This window comes from Beta vulgaris, chromosome 6 (assembly GCF_026745355.1).
Source record: "Beta vulgaris subsp. vulgaris cultivar EL10 chromosome 6, EL10.2, whole genome shotgun sequence".
Taxonomy (NCBI): Eukaryota; Viridiplantae; Streptophyta; class Magnoliopsida; order Caryophyllales; family Amaranthaceae; genus Beta; species Beta vulgaris.
The window spans coordinates 37,735,164-37,750,944 of record NC_079207.1 but is presented as its reverse complement, the minus strand read 5'-3'; the positions used below and the strand labels follow the sequence as shown (position 1 = coordinate 37,750,944).

General features: G+C 34.8%; 1 long non-coding RNA gene across 1 annotated transcript; it reads left to right on the top strand.

The window, feature by feature from the left end:
- The first annotated feature begins 13,246 nt into the window (after positions 1-13,246).
- On the top strand, positions 13,247-15,272 carry LOC130591920 (uncharacterized). Its single transcript, XR_008969873.1, has 2 exons — positions 13,247-14,061; positions 15,097-15,272. It is a non-coding gene; the product is annotated as an uncharacterized LOC130591920 (long non-coding RNA).
- The last annotated feature ends 509 nt before the right edge of the window (positions 15,273-15,781 follow it).

Sequence of the window (15,781 nt, the reverse complement as noted above, 5' to 3'; positions counted from 1 at the left end):
AGCAATATATTAAAATATTATTATAAAATAATATTTATTATATTGCTATTAAAATATTATTATAAAATAATATTTATTATATTGCTGCGGTTCCTTAAAAAAACCGCAGCAATACCCATAAAAAATTAATAAAACGCGTCCCCACAGTGACATTTAGGGTTACTTCTCCCTCTCATTCATTTGCAAACTCTTAGCCGTTTTTTTTCAAACCCTCTCTCTCCTCTCATCTCTCACCTCTCACCTCTTCCCTCTTCCTTCTTCGTTCGCTGCTCGATCTCACCGGCGACATTTAGGTTCATTCTTCACCTCTCACCTCAGGCTCTCACCAACGCGTCGTCTTCACCTCAGGCTCTCACCAACGTTGTCGTCTTCACCTCTCACCGTTGTCTCCTCCTTCAAACTCTCTCACCAACGTCGTCTTCTTCGTCACCAACGTTGTCGTTCGTAGGTCGTCGGTTGTCTCTTTGGTTTCAAGATCTGTTTTGTTGTTTTCTTTTTTTTTTGATTTTTTTTATTAATTTTTGTACTTCTGTGTTGTTGTTCTCCTTTTCTTTTTTTTTTATTAATTTTATATTTCTGTTTTGTTTGTACTTCTGTTTTTTTTTTTCAAATTTTTCACTCGTTGAGATCAGATCTCAACAGCAAACATGTATACCCAACCACGACCCCAAAGATTAGAACTCCCCCTCTCAACAGCAAACATGTATAATTTTGCTTTTCTATTTAACATTGATTCTTTTGTAATATTGATGTAATTAGATTTTTCATCTTTATATATTAATGAATATTTTATCTTCAGTTTGTCTGTAAATTTAATGGATAATGAATAAGTTAATTATTTGGTTTTAATATTTTAAATTTAATTGGCAAATGCAAAAAAAAAAAAAAAAAAAAATTTCTACACCAGGTCATATTGCTGCGGTTTTGGACCAGAAACCGCAGCAATATATTAGATTTTTTATGATAAAAAATGATAATATTGCTGCGGTTTGGTGCTAGAAACCGCAGCAATATTTCTTTATATTGCTGCGGTTTAAAACCGCAGCAATATTATTAATACCTATTGCTGCGCCCTTAATTGCTGCGCGCCCTAATCCGCAGCAATAGGGCACTTTTTAACCGCAGCAAGTAGCCTTTATTCTACTAGTTTCTTATGACTATATTAGAGTTCATTTGAATCATTTTAGTTGTGCCAATACGTCTGTTCCTTTCTGAGGAACTGATAATCATTCTCTTATTATATCCATAAGTTCCTTTACCAATATTAATTATATCCGTAGACAAACCTACAAGATATAATTTTACTTGCACAAAAACTTGAAGAGAAGTTAGATTGAAATAATTCATATATATGTAACAATCATAAAACAACTTCTCTTTCATAACCTTCTTCAATCATGTATTTATAAGAGATATCAAAAATCAAATTTGATAATAATAATGACCAAGATATATAGTATGTAAAGATTATTACCCAATTTTCTAAGAAATATATTTCACCTTTTAAATACTTTTTCTAGCTTTTGTAGTCATATAGGAACTCATGTCTAGAACTACTTTCTAGAAACAACTAACCTCTACATCAAGAGATGTCAGTTCCTTTCACATTACCTGCAAAATAAGCAAGTTCTTGATTTTTGGTACCTAAATATATGTTGGGTCCTTTCTTGTTAGTAGGAGCAACATAAAATATCCATATTCATGATGCACGCACATATCTACCACTACTAACAAGGAGCATCATGTACCGACATAAGAAATATTTCAAATACTAATGATGCATAATAAAACTATCATTTGGCAAATGAATAATAATATGAGCGCGATATAACATGCCAAAAATAATGGATTTTCCTTAAGATGAGAAACCAAGTTCCAGGGACACAAATATGCATTGTTCCATATAACTTGTTCCTTCAACCATTTCTAGTATATGATTCTTTGATATTTTAAAGAAATTATTGGAAATCTGAATTTTGTCTTTAGAAAACAATGCTAAAGTTATCCTAAATTTCTATAAAAACATCAAAGCCAAATAAAACAATCTTACTAGAAATACTATAAGGAACAAGTTCCAATGTAATATATGCGTATAAAGAATATCTCAAGGAAGAGATACTTACATCAAAGGGTTGTTCATAATCCTTGAGTGACTTTTAATTTGTGTATAAAAAGTCAGCCTTCACTTGTTCCTTTGAATGACATCGGGTGGAGTTCCTTTCTCGTACGTGCTCTTTCTTCTTGCAGGAACTTAACTCAGCAGGGTTTCCTGCTTATCAATGAGTTCCGGCTCTGATACCAATTGTTATTTCACTAGGAAACTACAAGAGGGGGGGGGTGAATTTAGTGTGGAACTTATTGCCCCAATAATGCGAAATTTAAAACATAAGCAATAAGGAACTGAAATTGCAAGAGAGATTTTTACGTGGAAACTTCTTGTCTCAATACAAGAAGAAAAAAACCACGAACTACTCAGGATTTAAACTCTTCACTATAATAGGAAATCTCCTATGATTCAACCTATTACATACTCAAGTTCCACTAGGAACTCCAACTCTCTCACAATCTCCACTCTATACTCTAGACTTAACTCTATAAGTCTTTCAAGAGTTCCCACAACTCTTTACAAAAAGTTTACTCAAACCCTTCACCCCTAGATTGACTTCACCCTAAGTCTACGCATACACAACAAGAACTTACTCAAGTTCCTAACTCTAACTTACTCAAGTTCCTAACTCGAACTTGATACAAGAATTAACTCAAACCCTTTACCAAGTTCCCATTACAAGAGTTCACTCAAACCCTTTAACCCAAAACTCAAATACAGACGCTTGATAATTTGGTTTAATTCTAGTATATAGAAACTGAATAACTGTAAAAGAACATGGCACTCGTATGAACTTAGAACTCATAGGAACTGACTCAAACAAGGAATAGAAAATATATTTCTTTTATAACGCTATTCCTTAAGCCAAACTTATGGAATGACATAAGTCTAACACTATGGAAAGACACTAGTCAGACACTATGGAATGACACCAGTCAGACAATTTGAAACTCAATTAAACTTGTATATTTATAGCAGTCTTTTAGAATGAGCGTGGGATTAATCATGTGGTAGTGGTTAAACCATTATCCCATGATGTTCCTTACACGGAGGAACACGTTCCTCAATCATCCCATTATCTCCATGATCACTGTTAAACGCGGGAGAGAATTAAGTTACTGCTCCTTAATTTTAGCAACCACTTTAAGCATTAATTTGAAAATCTGATTTAATTAAAAAACATTTTAATTAATAAAACCGAAATAAAATCCTTTTACTAAAAATATTATCTTTAAAATATTTCCATAAAAACCGAAAAGAATTTTTATTATCTTTGAAAAATAAAATCTTTTCCTTAAAAAGATTTTCCTTAAAATCAGATTTTTCCTTAAATAAAACGGTTACCTAGAATCTAGGCATAATTTACTCAACTGACATAAATGAACCGTTGTAATGCTCCATCCTAAGTCTAGTTCCTTTTAATAGTTAGTTCCTTTAACTTAGATTAATAGACTAGCACGTCTGTTCCTTAGAGAGGAACAGACAGACAATTTCTTGAACAACACTCATTATACGTATTATAAAAATAGGCTTTATTTTCCAAAAACTGAAAAGATAAAATTAAATTAATTAAAATTAGATTTCTAAAGAAACCGATTTCATTAAACCTATTTAATTTAAAACTTATCTTTTATTTTAAAACTAAAATTTATCTAAAAACAACTAATGCACATTATCTATTAATATTTAACCACGTAGAGATTTATTAAGAAATAAACTCTAAATAAATTCTTATAGATTAAGATAATAACATGCATATGATTTATTGACTATTAAATACTTTTGACTCTAAGTTCCACGAGTTCCTTTGACCTTACGAGTTCCTTTAGACCTTGTTCCTTTACCTTTCACGTTTTCAGATACTTACATGAATCCTAGAAATTAAATTCATATTTTCTGTCTTCATGCTCCATGCTGCTCCAACTCAAGAACCGCATGTTGATAGCTCCACCTTTGGAACTTCAGTGTGCTAGTTCCTTTAAGAAACTTCGCACTCATAGTTTCTGCTCAGGAACTTCTTGTTTCAACTCTAAAACGTTATATTGCTGCTTCCACTCGGGAACTGCTCCTGAACTTCATATTCAATGTTCCTCATAGGATGTACCTAGGGACCGCTCTATTTGTGTTCCTTATAGGAACTCTTTTAGGAACTTCACTTGTGGGAAGACCTTCATGATGTGATATATTCAACCTTTGATGACTTGTTTCATGTTAATGTAATATGCACATCTCAAACACACATGTTAGTTAGATAATCATCAAAATATTACATGACTCAACAGAGAACATATTTTATTTAAGTTTGTTTGAGTTGATTAAGCTGGTTTGTTTAAGTCCTCAACACTTGTTATTCATTTTGAGTTATAATAAAAGTTAAAGTTTAGTTAATTGTTTTCCGCTATAAAATTCTGAATAAGTCGATATGTTATCACACGGGCGATAATACTTGGGTAATTCTCTACTTGTATATTATAAAAGCATTTTCTAAAAAGATAGAATTATCGGGGTGTTACAAAGTGGTATCTGGGAGCTTTAGGTTATTTTAAAACTTATAGGCGCCTAACTAACTAACTAGCTTACTAGTTATTTGAAGGAAACTTTAGAATTGCTCCTACTTATTCATTTTGAAAACTTATATAGGAATATATTATACTATAATGTTATATTAATTTTAGACCGAAAATTACTTTTTTTATGACCGAATAATTTGTTTTTTTTTCGGATTATCTTGGTTCGAATTTTTTCTTGTTCGAAATATTTTGTTCGAATATTATATTAGTCGAAATTTTTTCCCGAAAAGTCCGAAAAAAAATAATTTCGGAAAGTCGAATTTTTTTTTTCGAATGTCATAGGTCCGAAATTATTTTTTTTATTAGTCGAAAATTTTATAGACACTTAAGTATCATTATTATTTCATAAAGAGTGTCTGCATTATTTTCATGCCTTTAGAGTTTATATTACTGCATTGTGAGAATGGGTAGTATAGGAAGGGCATATAGGATAGAAATATTATATGCCTGCATTCAATAATTAGTTCAGCATCATTATATTTTTCTTCCCGGCTGATAATGCATTATTATTATTCTTTCCTGTTAATGATGCATTATTATTATACTTTCCTGCTAATGATGCATGAATGTTTTTTTTCCCTGCTAGCTGTTTATATTTTCTTGCCTGCTAGATGTTATGATTTCCTGCCTTTGATTTGTACTTACTCTTATTGTTTCTTGTGGGAATACGTTAGAGAGAGTACTAAGACATTATGGTTTTTCGTATTGTAGTTCTCTAAACATGTCTGCCAGACTATGAAGCTACTATAACCCTATCGTCCTGAGTGACGATGAAGTTGACGAAGACATTGCATCCGTCGACGATAGAGAATACACGGATCTAGAATGGACTCTGTGTTGCATCCTGGGGAAAAGGATACCTAGTGACGATGAGGTCATAATAGAACTTGACAATGCTAGGGGCAAAACTAGGGCAGACATTTATCATGCTTGTTTCAGGTATGAATCTGAGACTGAACCTGAGGAGGATGAGGATACTCGACCCATTAGAAGATCCAAAAGGCAAAGGAAGTACATCGATTATGATGAGGATGGAAAAGAAGAGGAAGCTGATGATGCAACATATATGCCTGATCAGTATCAAGAAGCTAAGGATAAGATTAACAATGTAGTACCTTAGATTTATTTTATGTCTATGATATATATATATATATATATAATACATAGAATATTAGCTTTAGAAATAATGTTGGATGTGTGACCAACAGTGATAGAGAAGTTTTATAGAATTATTGTTTTAGGAAAATATAATACTATAACATTCTTTTTATTAAATACCCTTTATGGAAGAATAGAAGTTATTATTTAGTTTATATGAGTGAGTAAGAATTTATTCTAGGCACGTGATGGTAATATTTTTATTATTTAAATTTTCATTATGTGATTATATTCTTACTTGCTTGTTTCTACTTTCATGTTTATGTAAACATATTTTACATGGATGATTATGTGATTATTAGAGAACATTTCATGATTGAAACTAGTGAGAAATTATCTGTTGATGCGATCTTTAACGATCAAATCAAATGTTGCCTTATTAGATGGACATATAAGTTATATTGGAACCTAAGTAAAGTTATATTACTTTCAGGTCCCGGAGTAGAATGGCTAACAATACTGATCTAGCTGCTATTATTCGCATTTTGGCAGAGAAATTAACTCAGGAGAGGGTTGAGCGTCCTACTGCTGAAGAAATGTTCGAAAGATTAGCTAAAGTTAAACCACCCTACTTTAAGGGGTAATCTGACCCGACCTTCTTAGAGAATTGGATTAGGGAGTTCGAAAAGCTATTTGAGGTAGTGAACTGCCTGGTAATATTAGAGTAGGTCAGGCTGTGTTATACCTGAAGGATGAGGCTGACCTATGGTGGAGGAAAAATGGTGCTAGATTGAGTGTTGCTGAAGGATTCAATTGGGAAGCATTTGTGGTTGCCTTGAAAGGGAAGTTTTACCCTACCTTTATGAGGAAGCAGAAAGCCCAAGAATTCATTAACCTGAGGATGGGTAGTATGACCATCTTTGAGTACTATGGCAAGTTTATACCCCTGTCTAGGTTTGCACCTGAGGTTGTAGCCACTGAGGAACTTAGGGCCCAGAGGTTCGAGCAAGGCTTAACTGAAGAGATCCAATTGGGATTAGGAGGTGAGACCTTTACGTCCCTAGATGTGGTGTATGGGAGAGCATCTCATATTTATGGGTTATATACCAGGAGAGATAAGAGAAATGGGGTAGTAGGTGAAAAGAGAAAGATGTTAATATTGGAGGAAACCAAGGGAATTTCAAGAAAAGCTGGAATGGTAATGAAAATTTCCAAGGGAGAAACAACCAGGATAACCGTAACAAGGGTAAACCTGAGAGAGTGCATCACTGTAAGTTATGTGATAAAAACCATCTCGGGAAGGATTGTAAGGGAGAACCAGTGACTTGTAACTACTGCCAGAAGAAGGGCCATAGGGAGTATGAGTGATATTCTAAGCATGGTAAAGACCTGAAGGTTCAAGGGAATAGTAATAAGGTCAGATCAGGATCATACCAGTCTGGAAACTAAGGTTCTAAGCCTGGGGGACAACAAAACAATCAAGGAAACTATAGCAAGCCTGCAGGTGAGAACCCCAACCAGAATAAGCCTGCGGGAAAGATGTATGTGATGAGTCGAAAGGAAGCTGAGAAATCTGCCGACGTAGTTTCTGGTAATTTTTCTATTAACTCAGTCCTTGTTAAAACATTATTTGATTCAGGGGTAACATATTCTTTTATATCGTCGTCCGTCATAAAGAGTCTAGGATTAGTTTACTTTGAAGTAATTGACTTGTCTATTAGTATTCCTAGTGGCGAAATCATAAAGTGCACTAAGTTGTTAGGAAACCTGCCTTTGAAGGTAGAAGGTTGTGTCTTTCCGTCTGACCTAATAGAATTCAACTTGGGAGACCTAGATGTAATTCTTGGAATGAATTGATTAAGTCTTTACAAGGCTAATATTGATTGTGAGATTCAGAAAGTAGTGTTGAGAAACCCTTTGGGAAAGTTGACCTCCTATAGACGTTTTGGGAAACCTAAGAAGTTTGGAGTTATCTCTGCTATGCAAGTAAGGAAATTGATGAGAAAGGGGTGTGAGCTATTTTTCTATAGTGTGCAAGATGTGAGTAAAGAAGCCAAGTTAAAGCTTGAGGATGTCCATCACTTAGTTCAAAAAATTGATAACAAGATTAACAATTGGCACAATCATTGTCTCTTGAAAGCAGGAAAATCAGTACTTATCCAAAGCCAACTAGAATTAACCCCAGCATATCTTATGGCCACTACTCAAATTCCAAAGAAAATTTGCAAAACAATTGATATTATTAACCGTAAGTTTTTTTGGCGCACATCGTCTAACACCTCAGGACTACCTTTACTGGCATGGTCAAAAATTTGCAGACCTAAAAAGTATGGGGGCCTAAATTTTAGAAAGATGACTTATACTAATGAAGCATATTTAGCCAAGATGGGGTGGAGAATCCTTTACGACCAACAATCCCTCTGGGCTAACATTATGCGACAAAAATATCTCCGAAATACATCCTTTTTTGAATACAAAGCCAAACCTAATGACTCGCATATTTGGAAGAGTATACCCCGATCACGAGAATTAATAAGAAAAGGTATACGTTGGAAAGTTGGAACTGGAGAAAATATTTACTTTTGGATAGATAACTGGTGTGCAAATCAGAGCATAACTCAACTTTTAGATCTTAGAATAGATTCGATTGCTAATATAGAACTCACCGTTAATTATGTCATACTCCCTACAAATCAATGGAATGTTTCGCTCCTAAACGAATTAGTTCCCCCACATATTGTACACATGATCCTAGGAATCCCAATCCCCACTACCCCTTCCCCAGATAGACCTTGTTGGGGGTTGACTAGTTCTGGTGAATTTTCTGGTAAAACAGCTACCTGGTTAGCTCATGGCATTACACCTGATAATACTCCAGGGCAGTATAATTGGATATGGAAAATTGATATAGCTCCAAAAATCCAGATCTTCCTATGGCAATGCCTGCAAAACGGACTTCCAATTAAATCTAACCTGAGACACAGACAAATCATGACTGATAACCTTTGCCCAATTTGCCGAACCAACTCTGAAACTATTAACCATTTACTCTTCCATTGCCCTACCATTTATCAATATTGGAACTCTTAGCTTATACGACAAAAAATTAGAAATATAGTACCACAAGATCTTTCTCAATGCCTTATAAGCCTAAGACAATACCCAAAAGCATTACAATTATTTTGTTATAATCTCTGGAGTATTTGGAAAGAACGAAATTTACTAGTATTTGAAAATAGTACTCTTAATCCTAATCGAATTTACTACAGAGCTTGGCACCAATATTTGGAATAGAAAACAAGAACTATGATGGATTTTTCTTTTACTATTTCTTCTCTTCCTTCTTACGGGGCTCAAAAATCAGTTACAGTCAGATGGATCCCACCTCCAGTTGGTTATTATAAGTTAAATTTTGATGGGTCGGTGAATGGCTCTTTGGCCGCTGCTGGAGCGATTATTAGAGATTCTATTGGGAAATTTGTAGTTGCTCAAACTTATCGCTTTGGTCAAACCTCAGTTCTTGTTGCGGAAGCATGGGGCTTAAGAAATGGCATTCTACTAGCCATCCACCACCAAATTCAAGACTTATACATTGAAGGAGACAACCAAGTAGTTATCAGAATTTTGCAAGGTCAATATGATTGCCCATGGGGCATACAGACTCTCATTGAAGACATACGACAACTTCTTACTCAGTTCAAATTCTATACCATTAAACATATCTTCCGGGAAGCTAATCGAGTAGCGGATCTTCTATCAAAAAAAGGTCACAGTAGTTCAGCTAACACAGCTGACATTGATCCGTCCACTGATCCTATTCTTCAAAAATATGTAATCCTTGATTCGTTAGGATACTCCCTTAAGAGAAGGGTGTCGTAACTCTACTCATGTACCCAAAAAAAAAAACTTGAGGATGTCCCAATAGTGAACGAGTTTATGGGTGTGTTTCCAAGTGAGATATCAGGTATGCCACCTGCTAGAGCTGTTGAGTTCAACATAGACTTAGTTCTTGGAACTGCACCTATATCTAAGGCACCCTATAGAATGGTACCTCTTCAGATGAGTGAATTGAAGGTGCAATTGCAAGAGCTCTTAGATAAAGGTTATATTAGGCCTAGTGCATCACCTTGGGGAGCTCATGTGTTATTTGTGAAGAAAAAGGATGGAAGCATGAGGTTATGTATTGACTATAGGGAGTTGAGCAATGTAAACATAAAAAAAAATACCCTTTGCCTAGAATAGATGACCTATTCGACCAATTGAATGGAGCGAGTGTGTTCTCAAAGATTGACTTACGTTCTAGATATCATCAATTGAGGGTAGCCGATAAGGATGTACCTAAGACTGCCTTTAGAACGCGTTATGGTCACTATGAGTTCACTGTAATGCCATTTGGGTTAACCAATGCTCCTGCTATATTTATGGATTTAATGAATAGGATCTTTCATGAGTTTCTAGACAAGTTTGTAGTGGTTTTCATTGATGACATTCTAATATACTCGAGGAATGAAGCTGAGCATGATGAGCACTTGAGGATTATTTTGGAGACATTGAGGAAAAACCAATTATATGCCAAGTTCTCTAAGTATGAGTTTCGTTTGGAAAGAGTAGCATTTTTGGGTCACAATATGTCTAAGGAAGGAGTCTCAATAGATCCTGCTAAGATTCAAGTTGTAAGTGAGTGGCCAACTCCAAAGAGTGTGTCGGACATTAGAAGTTTCTTAGGTCTATTGGCTATTATAGGAGATTTGTGAGAGATTTCTAAAGATAGCAAGACCTATGACCAATTTGATGAAAAAGGAGTCAAATTCGAGTGGATGAAAAGTGTGAGAAGCTTTCAGTTTTGAAGGATCGTTTAACCTCTGCACCTGTTTTAACCCTGCGATGGAATGAGGGATTTGAGGTATATAGTGAGCTTGAAAAATGTCTGGATGTGTTTACAGCAAAATGGAAGGTAATTGTGTATGCGTCGCGTCAATTGAAACCTTATGAGGCAATTACCCTACCCATGATCTAGAGTTAGCTCCATAGTGTTTGCATTGAAAATTTGGAGACATTATCTTTATGGAGCACTTGTAAGATATTTCACAGACCATAAGAGCTTAAAGTATATTTTCACCCAAAAAGACCTGAATATGAGGCAACGAAGATGGCTCAAGTTGATAAAGGATTATGACCTATGAGGGGAAAGCAAATGTGGTTGCTGATGCCCTAAGTAGAAAATCGAGTCATAGCTTGAGTGCTTTGATAGTCCCTGAGGAGTTGTGTCGAGATATGCAAAGATTGAGCTTAGAAATTTTTAATCCTGGGGAAAGTGAGGCGAGACTTAGTACTCTTTCTTTGGGAGTGTCAGTTTTCGACGAGATCATAGAGGTTCAAGTTGGTGATGAGCACCTAGATAAGATTAAGGAGAAAATGAAGCAAGGTAAGGAAGCTAACTTTAAGATTCATGATGATGGGAGTCTAAGGTTTAAAGGGAGGTGGTGTGTACCACAGAAGTGTAATGACCTTAAGAGACACCTTATGGACGAGGGGCATAATACTCCATATTCTGTGCACCCTGGGGTGATAAATTGTATAAAGACCTTAAGGTTATCTATTGGTGGCCAAATATGAAGCGAGAGGTAGCTGAGTATGTGTCTAAGTGCCTAACCTGTCAGAAGGTGAAGATAGACCATAAGAGACCTATGGGAAAGGTTCAATCTTTAGAGGTCCCTAGATGGAAGTAGGATTCTATTTCTATGGACTTTGTGACTGCCTTACCTAAGACGAGAAGTGGAAATGACACCATTTGGGTTATTGTGGATAGATTGACCAAATCCGTCGTGTTTATACCTATTAAGGAGACATGGAAAAAGAAACAGCTCGCTAAGACTTACATTAAGCATGTGGTGAGACTACATGGAGTTCCAAAGGATATCATTTCTGACCGTGACTCTAGGTTCTTTCGAAATTTTGGAAAAAGGTCCAATTAAACCTTGGGACAACATTGAAAATGAGTACAACCTTTCACCCTGCGACTAATGATCAGAGTGAGAGGACTAATTAGACTATGGAGGACATGTTGAGAGCATGTGCGATTGACTTTCAAGGTAGTTAGGAGGACCAATTAGATTTGATTGAGTTTTCTTACAATAATAGTTATCATGCGAGCATTAAGATGGCACCTTTTGAGGCATTATATGGACAAAAATGTAGGAGTCCCATTTTCTGGAATGACTATAGTGAAAATATAGTCTTGGGGACTGAATTTATGGAGGAGACCATTAAGAATGTCAGACTAATTCAGGCTCGAATTCAAGCTGGCGCAAGATTGCAAAAAGTTATGCGACTTGAAACGACGCGAGATGAGTTTGCATAGGTGATAAGTGTTCTTGAAAGATCACCCACTAAGGCGTTATGAGATTTGGGAAAAAGGGCAAGCTAAGTGCTAAGTATGTAGGCCCATATGAGATTTTGGAGCGATTGGGAAAGTAGCTTATAGATTGGCGCTGCCAATGGAGTTTGAGAGATGCATGATGTATTCCATATTTCCCAACTTAAACGCTATATCCCTGATGAGCGTCATGTCTTAGAGCCTGAACGAGTTTAGATCGATAGTAGCCTCACATATGAGGAAAGTCCTATCAAGATTCTCGAAACGAAAGTGCGTAGTACACACAATAAGGATGTCCACATCGTCAAAGTCCTTTGGTCTAACCACGAGTCGAAGAGGCACGTGGGAAGCCGAAGATGATACGAGAAAGAAGTTTCCAGACCTATTCCTTGAGGTGAGTTACGAGGGCGTAACTCGTTTTCTTTAAGGGGGTAGAATGCGATAAATTTCGCGCTTTTGTCTATTTTTATGAAATTTTCATTAGTTTGTATGCCTATGTTGGGAATTCGCACATGTTAGTGCAAAAGAAGTAGATTCTCCGCATAAGAAAAGTGTTCATAAGAACACAAGTGTTTTAAAATGGAAAAGTGCACAAGGGCACATTTTCTTCAAAACTTTCGAAAGATAGTTCAAACTTTTGAAAGATGTGAGTTTTGTGTCAAGTTTCGGACGAAACTTCTTTTAAGGGGGTAGACTGTAATCCCCCATAATTTTAAAGGATTTTATAAATATATTTAAGTATTTATATATTTATATTTAAACCAAAATTAGTTTTGAAATAATTTGACTATTTAAAAAGGTTGACTATTTTAAAAGTCAAATGAAATTATTTTTCATGGTTAATAAAATTGAGAATATTTTAATTAAGCATGTTTTATAAAAGTTTTTAAGTACTAATTTATATTGAAAAAGAAGTCTAATGGAATGAGAAACCTAAAATCCAAAAGGATAAAAGGAAAAGAGTCATGTGATGATTAAAGTCTTAAGTTGTGATCTTGTTTCATCATAAATTTCATTAACCTTATCTCTTTTTCCTAAGCCCAAAAAGGAAGCCTTTATATAAATATCCTAATACCCAATTATATTACCCCATACAAGATTATTTTTCCTCACTCTCCTTCATGCCATTCCCCTTACTCGGTCTCTCTCTCTCCTCTTTGCACGTTCTTTTCAATTCTTCTTCCAAACCCTTTTCTTCTTGTTCAAGTAACGTTTCTTCTTCAACAAGAAACGTCACCAAAGATCCGAAAACCACCAAGCAACCACCGTCGGATGCTGTGCTGCGTTTCCCCTTGTCGGCGCCTTCTTGCCCTCTTCTTTGTTGGTTGTTTTCTTTTCTTCTTTCTTAAGATTCCATTAAAGACTATATTTTTTTATGTTTTCTATTATTGTTAATCATGATTATTAGTTTAAAATACTGTTTTAATAAGTAATTTCGATTCACCTATAGTTTATATTATAAGAAAAATTTTAGATTTGTTATTATGATTAGATTTTTAGTTTTAATCATGAAAACATGAATTTTTAGGGTTTTAAATTGCTAGAAAACCATAGTAGCTTATTAGATACTATGAGATTAACTTAGAATATGATTTTAAATATGTTATATATGTTTTAAGGAGATTTATTAATTTTTAAAGTTGCTGTAATTTCAGAAAGGGTTTATTTATAGAGTTTTTAAGAGTTTTTTATTACTAGTATGGTAGTACTATGCTAGGAATTAAAAATAATTCAATTTTGGATATTAAAATCAACTTTTAAACGTTTTTAAAGGGGGTTTTACGTAGTTTAAGGCTGCTGTAATTTTTATTTAAAGTTATTAATTTCGGTTATATTGATTTCTAGACGGAGAATATCTCGTAGGGGACTTTTAAAGGATTAAAAGTGGCCTACAGGCTAGTTTACACGAGGTACGTACATAATTATGTGCTATGTGCTTAGTATATATCATGTTTTAAGGAGGAATAAATTTTATTATCATGTATAGGAACTTATTTTGTTCATATATATGTGATTTCTAGTAATTGATTTATATGTTTTACGCCTGTGTGCAAGCATGTGATTTGAGATTTATTATGAATAGTAGATTGTATGTTTGTATGGAATATTTGATACAAGCATGAAAAGAAAGTTTATTTGTTAATTCGCATGAAGAATTAATATATGTTATAGAAATTGAATCATGTTATTCATGTATTCCTTGATGAGTATTATTTTATTATCTTATGAGGATTGTGGACCTTATTTGGTAAGTTTGACAAGTTATGCCTATATAAAGGTAAGATTATTATTGGCTAGGTTCAACATGTAAAGAAAGTTGAGATTAAAAAGAAAGTATTCTTGGATTGTAAGTTATGATCAATTATTAAATCCGAAGATAAAAGAAGTTCAGTTGTGACTGTCTGATTATTATTTATGTGTTGCTTGTATGTGTGTCATAACAAGTAATAATATGTAAATAACGTAAAGTGTAACGAGAATAGTTATAGACTTTAGACTGGTGCACGTCTAGAGTTGGACATTAGGAGTTGGAGTACATGGTGAGCGAGCCATGGCTTTTTACAGGAATGGATTGATCACCATTTCTTTTTCAGTTAGCAAAAGTTCCTCGATACCGTAGGTCAATCTGAAATGCGTTGTAGTGCCTAGTAGCACCCGTATTTCGTCTTCGTAGGTGAAGACATTAGTAGATAAGACAACTCAGTTCCAATAACTATTCCATTTAAAATGAGAAATGATGTTTAGAGTTTAGTTCAGTAAAAGGTATATGCAGAATGTTGTCTGATTATATTATTATTTATCCCTACATGTTTTTTATGTAGTATCATGTTTAGGAATGCTTATGTTTGGTATGTAGTACTCAGCTTTGCTGATTGCGTGCGTTGTTTGTATGTGTAATCATGGCTTTGCCTTGTTGATCCTGTGATGATCCCGATGGTGAGCAGATTCAGTGCATCATTGGGAATCTGGAGTGGAGAGATTGTGTAACTAACATAGTTTATTTTCTGCTTTATTGAGAACATATTTTATTTAAGTTTGTTTGAGTTAATTAAGTTGGTTTGTTTAAGTCCTCAACACTTGTTATTCATTTTGAGTTATAATAAAGTTAAAGTTTATTTAATTGTTTTACGCTACAAAATTCTGAATAAGCCGATATGTTATCACACGGGCTATAATACTGGGGTAATTCTCTTCTTGTATATTATAAAAGTATTTTCTAAAAAGAGAGAATTATCGAGGTGTTATAGGAGAAGTTTTGGACCTTCTGCTGTTTGTTCAAGGCAGAAAAGACAGTGTTACAACCTATGGTGCATAGGCGACCAGGGCTTAAATACCTCCTCTAACCCTCAGCTAAAGGAATATCGTTTGGAGCACATACCCATTAAGAGAGAGCCGGGAGCTCTCCAAATTAACTGGGCGACTCCATTTTCTGCCAGAATCATGGAGGCACCCCCTTTCCCTAAGGTTAAGCTTCCTACAATAGAACCTTTTGATTGAACCATTGATCTGGATGATCACCTATTTACATACAAGCAGCAAATGTATGTCCAAGCTGTGGATGATGCCACTTGGTGCAAAAATTTTCTAGCCACCCTAAAAGGTATGGCTCAAAAATGGTTTAACGATCTC